Source organism: Chiloscyllium punctatum, chromosome 20 (assembly GCF_047496795.1).
Source record: "Chiloscyllium punctatum isolate Juve2018m chromosome 20, sChiPun1.3, whole genome shotgun sequence".
Lineage (NCBI taxonomy): Eukaryota > Metazoa > Chordata > Chondrichthyes > Orectolobiformes > Hemiscylliidae > Chiloscyllium > Chiloscyllium punctatum.
Genome location: NC_092758.1, coordinates 25,832,048 through 25,850,714, shown reverse-complemented (window position 1 = coordinate 25,850,714; position 18,667 = coordinate 25,832,048). Strand labels below are relative to the sequence as shown.

Below are 18,667 nucleotides of genomic sequence, written 5' to 3'. Positions count from 1 at the left end.
TAAAAATGACAAACAGCAATGGTCCCAAAACAGATCCTTGCGGAACACCGCTAGTGACGCCACTCCAAGATGAACCTTTGCCATCAACTACTACCCTCTGTCTTCTTCCAGCCAGCCAATTCCTAATCCAAACCTCCAACTCACCCTCAATGCCATATCTCTGTATTTTCTGCAGTAGCCTACCATGGGGGACCTTATCAAACGCCTTACTAAAATCCATATATACCACATCTACCGCTTTCCCCTCATCTACCTCCTTAGTCACCTTCTCAAAGAATTCAATAAGGTTTGTGAGGCACGACCTGCCCTTCACAAAACCATGCTGACTATCCTTGATCACATCATTCTTATCCAGATGTGCATAAATCCTATCCCTTACAATTCTCTCTAAGACTTTGCCCACAACAGAAGTGAGACTCACTGGCCTATAGTTACTAGGATTATCCCTACTCCCCTTCTTGAACAAGGGAACCACGTTTGCTAGCCTCCAGTCCTCTGGCACTACTCCTGTCGACAAAGAGGACACAATAATCAAGGCCAATGGCTCTGCAATCTCCTCCCTTGCTTCCCAGAGAATCCTAGGATAAATGCCATCAGGCCCAGGGGACTTATCTATTTTCACCCTTGCCAGAATTTCCAACACCTCTTCTCTACATATCTCAAAGCCATCCATTCTACTTATTCGTGCCTCAGTATTCATATCGACAACAATGTCCTGTTCCTGAGTGAATACTGACGAAAAGTATTCATTCAGCGCCTCCCCAATCTCTTCAGCCTCCACACGCAACTTCCCATTACTATCCTTGATTGGACCTATTCCTTCCCTAGTCATTCTTTTATTCCTACTTTTATTCTACTGAAGTCAAACAATAATAGATTTACATTTCTGATTGGGAACAACCTGGGTGCTTCATTTCTATTGGGAAAAGGTATGCTAGGGAGGTATCTCTTAATATCTTTTGCTTTGTTTCTCTAATAGAGAACAAGCTGTTCATGTTAGAATCAGATTTAATAAGAGAGAGCCTGTGAGGTGTTGTAAAGCATCTGGGAAACACACCAGGAACCTCCAAAGACAGGACAAGGAGTATCGAGGCATTCCTGATAGTTAAATAATTAAAAACAAACACAGTTACATTCAAGTTTGAGCTGAGAAGTCCACAACCATGATATTTTTGAGAAAACTGCTACTTAGCTAAGACTGAATGTAAGAATTCCTATTAAATATCATACCTTAGAGAATGTTTGGAACACTTAAGAGAAATAAAAGAGGAGCCTGGAGAACTCTGGTTTGATCCCAGAATGAAAAGTGGACAAACTCCTAAGGTCTCATAATGTATGAAGAAATTCTTGAGTGGTATTAAAAAGAGAAATAGATTTAGATTCTGTCTTGAGAGAATGTAGCATTAAGTTAACAATGCTTGCTTTGTTGAATTGTCAAATTTCATTCATTTTCACATGCACACAGGTCTGTTTTTGTTCAAAAACTTTAAATATTTTGGTGTAGTTCTTTCAGATGTTTAAATTTCCTTTTAAATGTTAACAGTCTCTGGAATGTGTATAGAACTAATGCATGCAGCATTCATGAGCAAGATATTCCTTTTAAACTACTGTGCATTATGGATGTGTGTGAGTTGGCATTGACTTAATTAAAATGTACGATGTAAGTAGCTTGGCCATTTTCACTCTGTGCATTATTCATGTGTTGTGTACTAAACATAAGAGAACTGAAATTTATGATTTGTCTGTAACTGTGCAGTCTCTTGGATATGAATGAATTGCTGATACACTGATCATCTTGCTGATTAACATGGGCTCCTGGTGAAGCAAATTCCCATTCATTTTTCATATCCATCCATGGCCTTGTTGCTTCTACTTCTGCCTGAGTAGTTTATCTGTGTCCCAAACGCTGAAGCACCCTCCTGACATCTCTCTGCCTCTTGACCTTGCTTTCTTCTTTTAAGACACTCCTTAAAAGAGTTATCACCTTTCGATTTTTCTTCTGTGAAAATTTGTTAGAAGGGGTCATAAAGTGAGAAAACAAATATTCGAAAAAATGGGGATCAATCCAAAGCACAGGTAAAATTGTAGGGATTTACACTGGCTTGATCCCTGAATTCTATCTCCTTAAGCTTTCCAAAGAGAAAGTACTCTGGGGAAATACAATATCTTGAGCAAGCCTTTAGTCTCTTAACATCGTATCTTAGTGTTAAACTTTGTAATACCCATATGAAATACCTTGTACGCTATATAAATGTAGGTTGTTGTTCTATTTGGTGAGTGCATAAAATGTTGCTCCACTTACAACAGTGACGTTGGCAATCAGATTTCCTTATCCTCATAAACAAAACCCGAAAGAATGTAGATGCTAAATCAGAAACAAAAGTTGAAGTTGCTGGAAAAGCTCAATAGGTCTGGCAGCATTTGTGAAGAGAAATCAGTTAACATTTCAAGTTCGGTGACCCTTCCTCAGAACCCAATTCTGAGGAAGGGTCACCAGACCTGAAAGGTTAACTGTGATTTTTCTTCACAGATGCTGCAAGACCTGCTGAGCTTCTCCAGCAATTTCTGTCTTTGCGCCTATATTCTCGCTGTTGAAGAGCAATTCACAATGGAGGAGCGACAGTGAGTCTAAATAAAAAGCAAAAGTCTAACAGGATACTAAAAAAAAATCACATTATACACCAGGTGCAGTACTGCTCCCATTGGACTTGTGTTTATAGCACTTGGACTGACAAGTAGCAGTGGGTGGAAAATCCCATCATAGTGCTATCATATTGATAAAGTGCATCACAGTGAAACATCAGCTGATTTTCTTGAGTTATACAAATATAAAAGGAAGCATCCTCACTGACAGCATGCAGAATGATGGTGCTCATGAGACTGAACAAAATCAATAAGTTGTTGTGCCACTCATTACCTTTTCAGTAAACACTGATGTGAAGTTCTAGTTATTTTATGGATGTTGGCTGTGATGTATTTGCCATTTATTACAAGCAGTCACAATTAACAGCATTCTAAATGCTGGTTGAGGGGAGGTTTTCTGTGTAGCAAGGTGAAGAAGCAAAATGAAGTTGAACTGAAAAAACGAAGACGGAATAAATTGCTATAACTAAATCTGTGCCTTAGACAGGCACCAAATTTTTCAAATACTTTCTTTGATCTTTTTCAACAAAAAGGGAAGGAAAAATAATAAAACATTCGATCATAAGTAACTGGTGACATATTTTACTCGAGTATTTAGGTCTGAAATATAAATTGGCAACAAGATAAAGCTTCTGAATTCCATATTACACTTTTGTCATGATAAACATTTAGCAGAACTTTCCAAGGCTCTGAACAATGTGGGCTATAGCGAGAAATTTGGATGAACAGTGTGAGATGTGGAGCAAGGTCTTTCTTAACATTTTCTAACCATGTTTTGACTGTTGCGACAAGATTCTCCCTCATGAGCTGAGACAGGCCTGTTATCAAAGATTATTGCTCATTAACACCCTCCTTATTACTCAACCTCACTTCATTAATCTGCAGGCTCCCATTTTCTGTCAGATAGAAACTAGAGCCAAGACTCCCCAAAAAATGAATGTCTGAGTAGGTAGCAAACGATTCTTCTCATAGTTGCTCTGCCGAATCTCCATCTAGGGTAGCTGGTACCAACATTTCAGGGAATACTGTATGGACAGTGGCTTCACACACCCCACATCTATAGATAGTGGCATCCAACATGTGCCAACCTCTGCATCATGACATAGCTCTAACCCACTTATAGTACACGTCTGCACTCAAATGTTGCACTTTGGTGTGAATTGGCACTTTTCATTGTAATACTTCTGCAAGAACACTTTGCACAGTACAAGGGGACAGGTACCCAGCTCATGGGCCGGACAAGGTTGAATCTCCAGCATCCACACACTCTTTTAGTGTTCCCCATTGTGCAGTCACTGCACCTCTGCCTAGCCTTTTGTTTCAGTGCTTTATCCCCTGAGTACTTCTCTCTTGCCTTGTTGTTTTGTGCAGACACAAAGCCAGGCAGCTCGTCATGCTTATCAACAATCACTACTCAACATATTGTGTTATACCAATCTCATACCTGCACCATGTCCCAACTCCATACACAGCAAACAAACATTGTATGAGCTGAGTCTCAGACTCTAAGGGGCGGATCCTCAATCAAGTAGACAGCATTCACTCAGGGAGTCTTGGTAAGGGCAGCATCCACTGTCAGTCCAGGGATTTAAGTATGCTCAGTCTGCTGTTTGGAATGGTCAGGGTCAGGATTCTCTCACCTGGGAGAGAGAAGTTGAATGTTGAGCTGCCCCGTCATGGCTCTTCCTGCTGAATTATGGGTGATGTTCTTCTGAAAAGAGACAGAGGGAGAGATTGAGGTGAAGGTGAATGGTATAGAATCATAGCATTTTACTGTAAGAACGAGGCCATTCGGCCCCTTGTGTCTGTACTAGCTCACAAAAGAGCTGGCCAGATAGTCCCATTCTCTAGCCCTCTCTCTGGAGCCCTCTACATGCGTCAATTTCAAATATATATCCAGCACACAATTGAAACCTCCTTTGAAATCTGCCGCCCCCACTCTCCCAGGCAGCACATTCCAAATCCTAATCACTCCCTGAGTAAAGAAGTTTCTCCTCATCTCACTCCTAGTTACTGACACACCAATTAATGGAAACAAAATGTCCTTCTTTATCCTGTCAAAATTGTTCATAATTATGTATGTCTCAAGGTCACCCTCTCTGCTGAAAGGAGAATAAGCCCAATTACATTAATCTTTCCTTGAATCTAAAAGCTTTCATTCTGGTATCACTCTAGTAAATATCCTTTGCACTCTCTCTAGGACTTTAACATCCTTCCTTAAACAAGGTGCCCAGAGCTGAACACAATACTCTAAGATAATTGTTAATGCTGCTGATGTGAGGGAAAGGTGGTAGGGTGTTGTAGGTAAAAGAGTAGGAGGTGCAGATACCATGCAGAGTTAGTGATATTGGGGTTGGGGTTGGCGAGAACGAATGAGGGAAGACATTGCATGTAGCAATGAGAATGGTAGATTATGAGTCTTGTTGGAAGGTGGGTTCAGAGATAGAGTTAATGTGAGGTAGCAGAGAAGATGGTGACACTTACCCTGGCAGAGCAGTGAATATCATTATACTTTTTCTGGCATTACTGTGCGTTCCTCCAGATAGCTAAAATTGTACTGAAACCTTGGAAAATGTGTGACCTTGGATCAGGCTGACAGGGTCTGGTTCTGTGGCCTTTTCTGGCAGCCCTTTGGGACAAGAATGATCTTCCTCTGCACCCGCATGAACCCCCCCCCCCCCCCCCCCCTCCGCCGGGCATCAAGTTCCTCTTATATACCATACCTGAGGCAGATGTGACGTATTGTGCAGGGCAACTCTAGCACTTGACTGGGTGCACAATGACATTCAAAGATGACACTGGTGCCATAGATCTTGGGATATCCTGACATTAATGAGTCCTTGCAGCTAAGGGAGTGCAAGAATCAGGCTAGTATTGGAGGCATTGGAGATTTGCTAGGGCTTGTGGAGAGAAACCCTCATGAAACCTGAGAAATTATATTTAGCTAAAATATGTGGGGAATCAGGCTACTATGTTTGATATTGATCTCCCCACCCCCACCCATGATCAGCAAGAGATTAAGTTTGAATTAGTTCACCATGTACAGATCAGTGTTATCTTAAATGTTTATCTCTGTTTATGAACCATTGAAGATCCAGTAACATGCTGTCAAACAAAGTTTGCTAATAAAGGAACTCTCAAAGAAAGCCAGTGCTGCCAGTAGGGTTTGTAGTTAAAGGATGTTGAAATCTTTAGAACATAATTTAAATAAACTCTTTTTCAATAATCAAAATACTGCATTGCAAGGAAAGGAACACCGACTGCCTAGCTGCTAACACTCTGCCAGCTGGTTCCTTCCCACTGGCTTTTGATACCATGTCTACTCTGCAGCAGATCAATTCCAGTAGATTAATTAGTGTTCAGCAGCATTCACTTGGTACTAACGCCTCAAACTAACAATTGATGGCAGCCAGGAATAGAAAACCAGCTGCCATTTACTGAATCTTGAGATGTAGAATGAGACATTGATTGTTGGAAAATCGTTGCTTGTTTTTCTGTTGTTTCTTCTCCCATCTGATGTCTCGACAAGTTTGTTTTCGATCACCTGAGATTTATATAATGAGCAGATTCCCTGTTCCTGAATTTTTGGGAAAAAGGGCTACTGAGTTTTAAATAGTGCAATGGAGATCTGGGACTTGGAACTTTTTTATACCCTGGTCTTTGCTGTAAGTTCACAAATCACAGCCTGTCCCCGCTTGCATCATCAATATTAGTTGTCACAAAGCTGGTGCTTTTTTTTTCTAAAAGCTGTTCCTTGGCTCAAGGAGACTCTGTCCTTGAATTTTTTTCAGAGGGGCAATAAACTGGGCCGGGCTCTGTACAGTCTGGTTTCGTACAGAACTGAAAAGGATTTTGGGAGGCCTGTTGTTTATATCTAAACAGCTGATACTTCAGGTCAAAGTAGTCAAGTTTTAGAAGTGACCTGTGTAATGAAAGGGGAATGGCCAGCTCTCTAGCTGAGCTCAGCAGTTTTAATTAAGTATAGAACTGGTTAGAAGTTCAACAGGGAGCTGTGTGGAAACTGTCTCTCTCTCTCTCTGCCCTTTATCCTCAACTTGTAAGGATGTGTTCCATTTATACTGGGGTTTAAAGGGAGTTTGCTTATTGAGACTGTTGTGTTTACTCAGAACAGCATAATTAAGTCTAGTTGGACAGGCTGAGTTCTGTAGGGGTTCTTTATTCTGTTCTTTGTGTTTCATTGTGTAATTTTGTGAATAAATTTTTGTCTGTTTTAAAATCTAGTAGTCAACCTCGCTAAGTTAATGTGGTAATTTTCACTGTACACTTACAGAAACAAATTACAAAGCTATGGTTTGAGTGTTTTGAGTGGTCTGGCTTAGTCCACAACAGGGTGATATGAAGGAGTCTGAATTAAAGGACCTGGCAGCAGTGCCAAAAGATTTTGGCAATTTTGGAATATTGAGTGCAATTCAGAAAAGATTTGCAAAGATGTTGCCAGGGTTGGAGGATTTGATCAATTGGAAGAGATTAAATAGGCTGGGTCTGTTTTCCCTGGAGCGTCGGAGACTGAGGGGTGACATTGTAGAGGTTTGCAAAATCATGAGGGGCACCGGTAGGATAAATAGACAAAGTCTTTTCCCTGGGGCGGGGGAGTCCAGAACTAGAAGTCATAGGTTTAGTGTGAGAGGGAAAAGATATAAAAGAGACCTAAGGGGCAACGTTTTCATGCAGAGGGTGGTATGTGTATGGAATGAGCTGCCAGAGGAAGTGGTGGAGGCTGGTACAATTGCAACATTCAAAAGGCATTTGGATGGGTATATGAATAGGAAGGGTTTGGAGAGATATGGGCTAGGTGCTGGCAGGTGGAACTAGATTGGATTGAGATATCTGGTCGGCATGGATGGGTTGGACCAAAGGGTCTGTTTCCGTGCTGTACATCTTTATGACTCTATGTATAATGGCTCGTGTGTAGTCATGGTCAGTGAATGCATTTTTGTATGCTGGCTGTGGATCATCACATCTCTAATCTCTCATGTCGTTGAATGTGCTAGAGCCCTGGCACTCAGTGAACAGCATTCCCTGGCACTCACAACTTAAAAAATAACCTCCAGAAACCCTACTTCATCCTCTCATACCGATCAATCTGCCAGTCTCAAACTACATCTTGCTGTCTCCATCTATACAGGTATGGCTGAAAAGACACAATCAAAGGGTAGGCTTTCAATGAAGGCATTGTAGAATATGGGCCATAGTCCATCACTGTGTTTACAGGATGTGAACTAACTACCTGCATCATTTAAAAAAAAATTATTTGTGGGGCCTTGGTGTCACTGGCATGTCAGCATTTGTTGCCTGTCCCTAGTTGCCCTTCAGAAAGTGGTGGTGAGCTGTCTTCATGAACCACTAGAGTCCATGTTCTGTAGTTGACCTACAATGCCTTTGGATTTTGACCCAGTTACAATGAAGGGCAATGAGGTGATATTTTTCCAAGTCGGGAAGGTGAGTCACTTGGAGGGGAACTTGCAGGTCACGATGTTCCAATGTACCTGCTGCCCTTGGTCTTCTAGATGAAAGTAGTTGTGGGTTTGGAACATGCCATCTAAGGATCTTTGATGAACTTCTGCATCTTATAGATGGTACACACAGCTGCTATTAAGCATTGGTGGTGGAGGGAATAGATGCTTGTGGATGTGGTGCCATTTAAGCAGGCTCCTTTGTCCTGGATAATGTCAAGCTTCTTGAGTGTTTTTGGAGCTGCAGTTGGGGAGTATTTCATCAAACAACTGACTTGAGCCTTAAAGATAGGGGACAGGCTTTGGGGAGTCAGGATACGAGTTACTAGCCACAGTATTCCTAGCCTCTGACCTAATGTTGTAGCCATTGTGATTATATGGTGAGTCCAGCTGAGTTTCTAGTCAATAGTGATCCCAAGGAAGTTGATAGTGGAGGAATTCAGGGATGGTAACACCATTGAATATCAAGGGATGGTGGTTAGATTGTCTCTTATTGGAGATGGTCATAGCCTGGCATTTTCTGTTACTCATGAATGTTATTTGCCACTTGTCAGCCTGAACCTAGGTATTCTCTGGGTCTTGTTGCATTTGAACATGGACTGCTTCAGTATATTAGAAGTCACGAAAGGTGCTGAATGTTCTGTATTCATCGGTGAAGATCCCCACTTCTGACCTTATGATGGAGGGAAGCAGCTGAAGATGCTAGAGTCTCGGACACTACCCTGAGAAACTTGTGCAGAGATCGCCTGGTGCTGAGATGACTGACCTTGAACAACCACAACCATCTTCCATGTGCCAGGTATGACTCCAAGCAGCAGACAGGTTGCCCCTGATATGCAATGATTTCAGTATTGCTAGGACTCCTTGATGCCACACTCGGTTAACATGTGACCATGATATCAAGGGCTGTCACTCTCACCTCACATCTGGAATTCAGTTATTTTCTCCTCTTTCAACCAAGGCTGTAATGAGTCAAGAGCTGAGTGGCCCTGACAGAACACAACTGGCATCACTGAGCAGGCTTTTGCCAAGCAGGTGCCACTCAGTCTTTTGCTGGACTGTTGTTAGGGCTCATAGACTTTGCCGTATCTGATGCCTCCAACTGTTTCTTGATATGACATTGAGTGAATTGAGTTGGCCAGAGACTGGTATCTGTGATGCTGGGGACCACTGGAAAAAGGTGACATGAATTATCTACTTGGCATTTCTGGCTAGAGAGTGCTGTGAATGCTTCAGCCTTATCTTTTGCTGATGTTTTGACCTCTTCTTCCAGTGAGTTGCTTTAATTTCCACCACCTTTTATGAGTGGATGTGGCAGTACCATCGAGCTTAGATCTGATCTATTGGATGTGGGATCACTTAGCTATGTCTATTACTTGCTGCTCATGCTGTTGGCATGCAGGTAGTCAGGTGTCGTAGCTTCACCAGGTTAACACCTCATTTTCAGAAACACCTGGTGCTGCTCCTGACATGCCGTCTTGTACTCTGTATTGAATGAGGCTTGATTCCCCAGCTTGATGGTATTGCTTCAGTGAGGGCTATGTCAGGCCATGAGATTGCAGATTGTGCTGGAGTATAGTTCTGCTGCTGTTGATGGCCAATAGGCCTTCATGGATGCTCACTCTTGAATTGCTGGATCTGTTCAAAGTCTGTCCCATTTAGCATGATGGCAGTGCCTGGTAAATGTGAAGGTGGGTCTTTGTCTCTACAATGACTCTGGGGTGGTCACTCTTACTGCTACTGTCATGAACAGATACATCTGTAGCCGGCAGATTGATAAGGATACGATCAAGAATGTTTTTCCCTCTCAATTCCCTCATCATCTGCTGCAGACCCAGTCTATCAGCTGTGTTGTAGCACCTGACCAGTTCAATCAGTAGTCCTGTTACTGAGCCACTCTTGGTGGTGATTGACATTGAAATCCCTCACCCAGAGTACATTTTGTGTCCTTGTCATCTTCAGTGCTTCCTCCAAGTACTGCTCAACATGGAGGAGTACTGATTCATTGGCTGAAGGAGGACGGTATGTGGTAATCAGCAGAAGGTTTCTTTGCCCTGTTTAACATGAAGCTATGGGACATCATGGGATCCAGAGTCAGTGATAATACAACCAGGCCATTGTTGCTCCTTTGGAGAGGCAGTACCAGAAATGGCTGACGCTGTGTATGGGAGCAGTCACAGCAATTTTTAGGATCCTGCAGCAAAACCTGGAGTCAGGTGGATTTGACAGGAACCCTCTCGGTGACTACAGTGCTCCATTTTTCAGCAGCAGTCGTTTTCCAGGCACTGCGGGTGATGTGGGCAGCACTTCTCAAGCTGCCAACATTGTCATATAAAGGAGGTGACTTATGACCTCTTCAATGAATTCATCGAATTCTCCACTCATGTGGACAACCAGATGGCCTTTCCTTTTTTGCTCGAGATTCCAACATAGTGATGGGCGGCAGTTCTACAATCATCCAATCTTCCGCAAGTCAGCTAGCACTATTTGTAAATAACAAAGCCTTTGACCTTTTGAACATGCATGTCATTTGTCAGCATCAGCAAAGGATCTTGCACACTGGTGCACATTTCCTCGGTTCATACATGTTAACTCGCTGCTGTCGGAGACTTTGGAGAGCTTGGTCCCAGTTGACGGCTGGCTCCCAGATGATAAGTCTTTCAGATCTGGTTGAAGTCGTAGTGAGGCATCCCCAAGGTGCAGCAGGACATTGGTAGAATATAACTCATACCCCCAAAAGAGTCAATGTCAAGCAATCCACGCTGAAAATGCATTGTCCCTGTCTGAAGGGGTTCTGCAGTACACATCACAGAAAGGATCATGAATAGTCAGGGTTTGCCTTATGCCATACATAGTCACAACAGGATGAAAGAGAATTGCTGCATTCTTCCTTAGGAAAGGATGAATCAGATGTGCCTGTGGAGGAAACAGCAAATATATATGAGCTTTTACTCTCCAACACAAGTACAGAGACAACTTCTGTAAGGAATATAATAAACAACTTTATGTAATCTTGATTTGCCCATGAATGAAGTACCAAAATGACAATGGTCCCATCAGCAGACCACCTATGCCTGCTTATATTGTCTACCAACCCCTGCCAGCCTTCCTTCCTGAAGAAGGGTTACGTCTGAAACTTTAACTTCTCCACCTCCTGACGCTGCCTGGCTTGCTGTGTTCTTCCAGCATCCTACTTGTCTACCTAGCCTCCTTTCCAGAGCTACCTCTGAAACAAAGTACTCTGCCACCTGACAAGGGCATTTCCACCATTTATTCCCCTAGTATTGGCTGCATCTGCAGCAGGCTTCCTGTGGGTGCTCTTCTTGGGGTTCAGCAGGGTCCTGCTCCTCAGCAATCCTCTGAGTGCCAGTTAAAACCTGCCTCTGACTGGGAAGTGTGGAAGGTGCTCAGCTGACTGTGTTTCCAAATCTAAACATGAATCCTTCATGGCAATGTAACTTCATCGTTGGATGTGATGGCAGAAACAGGTGACAGTGCATCCTCTGAGTCAGCGCCATCATTACCCTCAGTGACCGAGTCTTCAGGTTTCTGCGGGATTGTGACCTGGATGTGGGATTATGAATAGGACCACTGGAGAGCAAAAAGAATCACCTTAAGGATCCACACTGCATGAGCACATTATATTTCCTGTGTTTCCTGTGTGACCGTATGCCAGCACCAGGTTAAGTGTATTTTCACTCTTATGCCGAGCTATTTCAGCCTTATCAATCTGTGTTTGTTCAGACACTGCTGCAATTTGCAGTGACTCTTCTGCTGCAGGAGTGACCCCTTCAGCTCAGGCATTTCTCCTGCAGTTCTTGATGTCTCCCTCAAATTTGGTCTTCTTTTCCTGCATGACGACATGCAGTTTTGGTGTCATGTCAAGTGACACCCAACCCCCTTGTCTGCACTCATCACTGTCACACCTCGTGGCCTATCAGTGGTACATTGGATCCAAGCACTCTCAAAATCCAAGCTGCCACAGGTGTCTGCCTTAATTACCATGTTGCCCAATGCCTGCCATGCACTCAACACAAAGCGTAACAGCTTGATCGCAAGACCTGCTATTTGATGACCCCAAGAGGGATACTTTGGTAACGTGATTGTGCCATTCACCCTGGCTGATCAGGGCAGATCGCTGCCATTTTTCCACATTGGACACAGTCATGTGATATCTGGGATCTGGATGCTGATCTTTATAAATGGCCACTGAGGTTAACCCAGGTCTACGCTGCCCTCATGACCTGTCATGTGTTTTAAAATACTTTCAGCAGGAGATTCATTCCTGCTGAGGTGATACTTATATTAGCTGCCATAACATTAAAATCAAGACATGGGTACCTTAATACTGACGGATTCAATGAAGTATTATTATAGCCCCTGGTATCCACTATACTCTAATTACAGGCATTTGCATATCTGAGTTAAAGTTGAGCAATTCCGATTTTTATTGCATGTGCTTCCTTCAGCACGTCATGCTGCAAAAGGATACAGCAAGAGACTGAATCTTTATACCATCAGGTTACATGCCATGACACAATGATAAAACCATGAGGATTGCCCCTTCAAGTTATACTGGATACTGGCTGTGAGATGCAACACAACACCTAGAATATTTGGGAAACCCCATCATTGCTCACCTCCTTTGTGGTAGCTGAGCAGGTTAGCTTGGTCAGATGGGACAGGATTTTTTTTTGTTTTCAGCTGTGGAGAAAGAGCACAGCTCACCCTTCCCTACCTGTTTGGAGGTCATCTGCTGGAAACATTACCAAGTCATAGAGTCATAGAGACGTACAGCATGGAAACAGACCCTTCGGTCCAATCCGTCCATGCCGAGCAGATATCCCAACCCAATCTAGTCCCACCTGCCAGCACCTGGCCCATATCACTCCAAACCCTTCCTATTTATATACCCATCCAAATGCCTCTTAAATGTTGCAATTGTACCAGCCTCCACCACTTCCTCTGGCAGCTCATTCCATACATGTACCACCCTCTGCATGAAAACATTGTCCCTTAGGTCTCTTTTATATCTTTTCCCTCTCACCTTAAATCTATGCCCTCTAGTTCTGGACTCCCCGACCCCAGGGGAAAGACTTTGCCTATTTACCCTATCCATGCCCCTCATAATTTTGTAAACCTCTATAAGGTCACCCCTCAGCCTCCGACGCTCCAGGGAAAACAGCCCCAGCCTGTTCAGCCTCTCCCTATAGCTCAAATCCTCCAACCCTGGCAACATCCTTGTAAATCTTTTCTGAACCCTTTCAAGTTTCACAGCATCTTTCCGATAGAAAGGAGACCTGAATTGCATGCAATATTCCAACAGTGGCCTAACCAATGTCCTGTACAGCCGCAACATGAACTCCCAACTCCTGTACTCAATACTCTGACCAATAAAGGAAAGCAAACCAAACATCTTCTTCACTATCCTATCTACCTGCGACTCCACTTTCAAGGAGCAATGAACCTGCACTCCAAGGTCTCTTTGTTCAGCAACACTCCCTAGGAGTGTATAAGTCCTGCTCAGATTTACTTTCCCAAAATGCAGACCTCACATTTATCTGAATTAAACTCCATCTGCCACTTCTCAGTCCATTGGCCCATCTGGTCAAGATCCTGTTGTAATCTGAGGTAACACTCTTCGCTGTCCACTACACCTCCAATTTTGGTGTCATCTGCAAACTTACTAACTGTACCTCTTATGCTCGCATCTAAATCATTTATGTAAATGACAAAAAGTAGAGGACCAAGTCTTGTGCCTTTTTCTATCCAGGCTCTGATATCTGGGCAGTTGAAGGAGCTTGGAAGAGATGGAGATGGGGGAGAGGAATACTTCACAAAGAATATGAGCTGGAGTAGTAATGGGGTGAGATATTTGGAAGACTGTGAGGGTGATGAAGGGTTTCAAGAAGAAATGGAAGAAGGTACTGACAGAATAAAGATGGACAGGCAAGATGTAGCCGTGATGAAAGCCTCTTCATTTGCTCAGGAGACCATTTGATTACTCTTTTGTACCTACTCCATCATCAGTTGACAGTGGGGTTCATCAATGAAGACCTGGTCACACTGTTAACACACAGGGTTCCATGCCTAATGCCAGTTGTTAAAATTTTAATTTCAATTACACACACACAGGGTCCCAATGCAAAATTGGAAGAGGTGCCCACTTCTGGTTCCACCACACGTGTGCCTCTTACTAAATTCATCCTGGATTTTACTTAAGAAACTGGAAGGCAGAACTAAAATGACAAGAAACGAACAATGTCATCCTGACCATCATCTGAGGATTTTTCTGAACCATTTCTGACATCTGAGTTAGACAGTTTTGAAAATGAAATTTACTTTGTGCAGTTACATTTCCTTTTGTTCTTTTCCCTATAGCACAGGTACAAATAGAATTGTTTATTAGCACGTCAGAGATTTCTGTTTGTAGAGTATCTTAACTTCAGTTGTGCTTTGACTTGCTTCTAACGCATTTGATATAAATAACAATTCAATATGTTACAGAAATCTCTAAGTTCCCACCTGTTCACTGGACACTTGCATCTTTTGCTGAGAGATGAACAGTGATAATTTTAAGTTACAAAGACACAATGCTGTCTCCCATCTTATTGCTCTCCTGATCTCTTCCATCCAAGGACATAGTGATTTCATTGATGCTGCAGTTTTTTATACAAGAAGTGGGTCTTTTTAAATGCTGTTCATGTCCAATAATAAAAGAAATTAACTAAAACAAAAACAGAAGTTGCTGGAAAAGCTCAGCAGGTCTGGCAGCATCTGTGAAGAGAAGTCAGAGTTAATGTTTCATGTCCTTTCTTCAGAAACGTTAACTCTGATTTCTCTTCACAGATGCTGCCAGACCTGCTGAGCTGTTCTCGCAACTTCTGTTTTTGTTTCTGATTTACAGAATCCACAGTTCTTTCAGTTGCAATTAACTTAAGGTTATTTGTGAATACTTGCATAGTCCATTTATCCCATTATGGTCATTTTGTTGTTTGTTTTATAACACTTTAGTTTAAAAAACCTTATTTATAAAGCCAGGTAATGAAAGATAGCAAACTTTACACATTTTTAACTATTATTTTAGAGATGCACATAAACATCCTCACATCACCAGCAGAGTTTCAGTTGGATTCTTTTAAATTACTTCAGTTAATCTGCCCAAGTGGATTATGACATACCTCCAGAAAGGTAGAACCTCAACGCAGGCTGTTTAGCCTAAAGATAGGGCCATCACCTTTGTACCAAGAGCAGCCTTTGATTCTTTGGGTAGAGGCAGAAATGAATCTTCAATTAATACTCACCAATCATCTACAATTAAGTTCAACTAATTTACAATTAACAAGTTGCCTCCTCTCCCTATAAGTGTGTGAGTCTACATTGTTACAATAAGTATAATGTCTATCAAGTCAACTTTTATAATCTTGATGGTGAGACCGTCATGGACTAAAATTTCTTTTTAAAAAGGGACAAATATTGAAAAGGCTGTAGTGATAATTTCTTCACAGACTGAGGCAATTTCAGACAAGCCATGGACACAAACTGGCTTGCACAGAAATTTCTAACTCATCCAAAGCCAGTGAAACCAGGTAGCTGAGCCAGCATTGAAATTTGCATCATTGAGAGATAAGAGGAGTATTTAGCTTGGAAAGATATTTGAGCTAGACACAGGAATATGCAACCAACCCCTATTTTAGTAGCTTACTTAGCAGAGCAGAAAATGAAGGAAGAATTGATTCATTACAATAGAAGCTTGAAAGTTTACTCTCTCTCTCTTTCTTTGTGTATGTCTCTCTCTCTCTCTCTCTCTATCGCGTGCCTTATCATCTCTTAAAGGAAGCATCTGGTGAAAAAGCAACTTGGGAAAAGAGACAATCACTGAGAACTCCAGGATTCTCTAGATGTCACTACTGCTGAGGAAACAAGACAACAGTTAAATTTATGGACTCAGCTTTCACTGTCATGGCTCGATGACCCTACAAATGTTAAACTGCATCTGCTTTTATCTCTCTGTTAGTACTAGACTTGCTGCACAGTCTGCTTTCCTTTCCAAACTTATTAACTGTTTTTGTGAGTGTGTTTGATGTTGTGGTTTTCTTTGGTGTGGTTAATAGATAACAAAATTCCTCTTTCACTTCAGAAAATCTTGGTTGTTAGTCTGTTCATTTTCTGGTGAACTATGTTTTAATTTATGTACAATAGCTGCATCCTAAAAAGAATAAAGAGTATTTGTCTGACCAATCAAGGAAGACTTAAAAAGAGGAGAGCTGATTTCCCGTCCGCACTTGGTCGCATCAATATGTCTAACTGAAATTTGAAAAACAAATTATATCAGAATAGCCCATAATCTATGCCAAAAATATAAAATGAGAGACACCCTCCTCTAGGACTCCCTCAGGAATTTCTATCTATGTACTACCATCCGTAAAATCATGTGTCAGTAGAAGACTTGTATCCACCATTTTTGTTTCAGAAATTTCATTTCCAGCTTTTGTTGCAAACCAGCAAGGTCAATCTCTAATCTTTTTCTCTTTCAGAGTTTTCCTATATGATCCCATAAGGAATAATTATCAAGCATAACATTCAAAGGTTATACACTATCATCAGTGTGACCATTGCTCAGAATCTCTCTCAAAATGTTTGCAAGCTGTGCGATTGCTTTGTCTGATCTTTAGGTAAAATACAATTCTTTTGTGATCACCTAGTGCAATCAACCCTCTCTAAATAGGGTTGTTCATTCAAAACTGCCCCAGGTCTACTCTGTTTAAAATCCAACCCTACATGTTTAAAAGGCTGATAGTGAGATTCCAAATTTTAAATTGTACTTTAATTTTATTGTGCATTTTTGAACTTCCACAGGATTACCTATAATAAACAATCAATATGCAAAATACCCAAAAGTCTCTATTTACGATGATACATCAATGCAGGATCTGCCTTTGGTTAAATACATTCCAATTTTAATACAATTGATCTCAACAAAAAAATATTGTACTCTGGAGGAATCATATATGGACTCTTTTAGTTTCCAGTTTTCCTTTTTGCAACTGTTGCCTCCCTGGTCATTTTGCATAAAATTTCTCTCAGATAAGTATCACTCTATGGAAATGCAAGTTACCCATGTTATTGTACAAACATTCCTATAAACATATGGCCAAAAGGGTTTCTTATTAGATTAATCTTCTAGCAATGTGAGAAATACACTGTCAGCTGGTTATCTTCTAAGTCCCTAACAACTATCAATGCTTTATCTTTGTAAGAATGTCACACACGTGGATTTATTTTTATAAGAATGTTGGTTGACCCTTAGCTAGTATTTCAAAATAAATTCCAAACGCTGTCCAACTATATAACTCATTTTGTTCATCTCTTATTCATTATTCTCAGGATTATATGCAGTAACCAAAATTTAATAGTGATGATGACTTCTAGTGATGTAATTTTGTGACAGCTATTCATTATCTAACATATTCAAGTTATGATCCCTACTTCAGCTTTTATATTTGCTGCAAGTTCACTATTACATCTCATGCTTGCAGTGTTGGAGACTCTTTCTCTGAAAAATGATTGACTTCTTAGTCAAAAGGGACTTTAAGTCTTTCTAACAGTACCTGCACTGTTTCTTGCTTTCTACTATTACATCCCACTCGCCTGTCTATGGTCCTCACCTCTTGCCTATTAGATTAGATTAGATTACTTACAGTGTGGAAACAGGCCCTTCGGCCCAACAAGTCCACACCGCCCCGCCGAAGCGTAACCCACCCATACCCATACATCTATATTTACCCCTTACCTAACACTATGGGCAATTTAGCATGGCCAATTCACCTGGCCTGCACATCTTTGGACTGTGGGAGGAAACCGGAGCACCCGGAGGAAACCCACGCAGACACGGGGAGAACGTGCAAACTCCACACAGTCAGTCGCCTGAGGCGGGAATTGAACCCGGGTCTCAGGCGCTGTGAGGCAGCAGTGCTAACCACTGTGCCACCGTGCACTAACCCGCCAGTAGCTTTTCCTGTTTGTATGACATTTGTTGCATCTCTCCATTTAATGGATCACTTTTGGAATGTATGTCATTCAGGTAACCAGTGTAGAGAATTGGCCTGTGGATGTGACAGCTTTGTGTTATGATTGCTTACGTTACAATGATCCAGTTCTGATCCACTGCACCTACTTCTCATGACATTCATCACAAAACCCATCAGCATTTGTTGTACAAAGTACCTCCTTTACTTCCACTGATTGCATAGAATTTGGGAGTTTATAAAAACTCAGTTTAATTGTGAATGAACTGTAACAATTTGACTGGCATGTTTGATAAATATTGTGTTTATTCCATTTGCGCTCCCTTTTATTGTATACCAGATCTCCTGTGTTGTCTGGTTCAGAAAGTTTTAAACAATGCTCAGTGCCTTCCAACCTTTCTTTGATGCTTTAGCCTTGATGAAAACCTGCCTCCATGCACAGAAGTAATGTCACATATGGAGAAAGACATTGAGCAGATTATAGTATTTTCTATGAAAGTTTGACCATCATATTAAATAGGC

At 41.7% G+C, this 18,667-nt stretch overlaps 1 protein-coding gene across 3 annotated transcripts in view; it reads left to right on the top strand.

Moving 5' to 3' along the window:
• Positions 1-18,667, top strand: part of sgcd (sarcoglycan, delta (dystrophin-associated glycoprotein)) — a 557,633-nt gene that overhangs the window by 330,987 nt on the left and 207,979 nt on the right. The window lies entirely within an intron of this gene.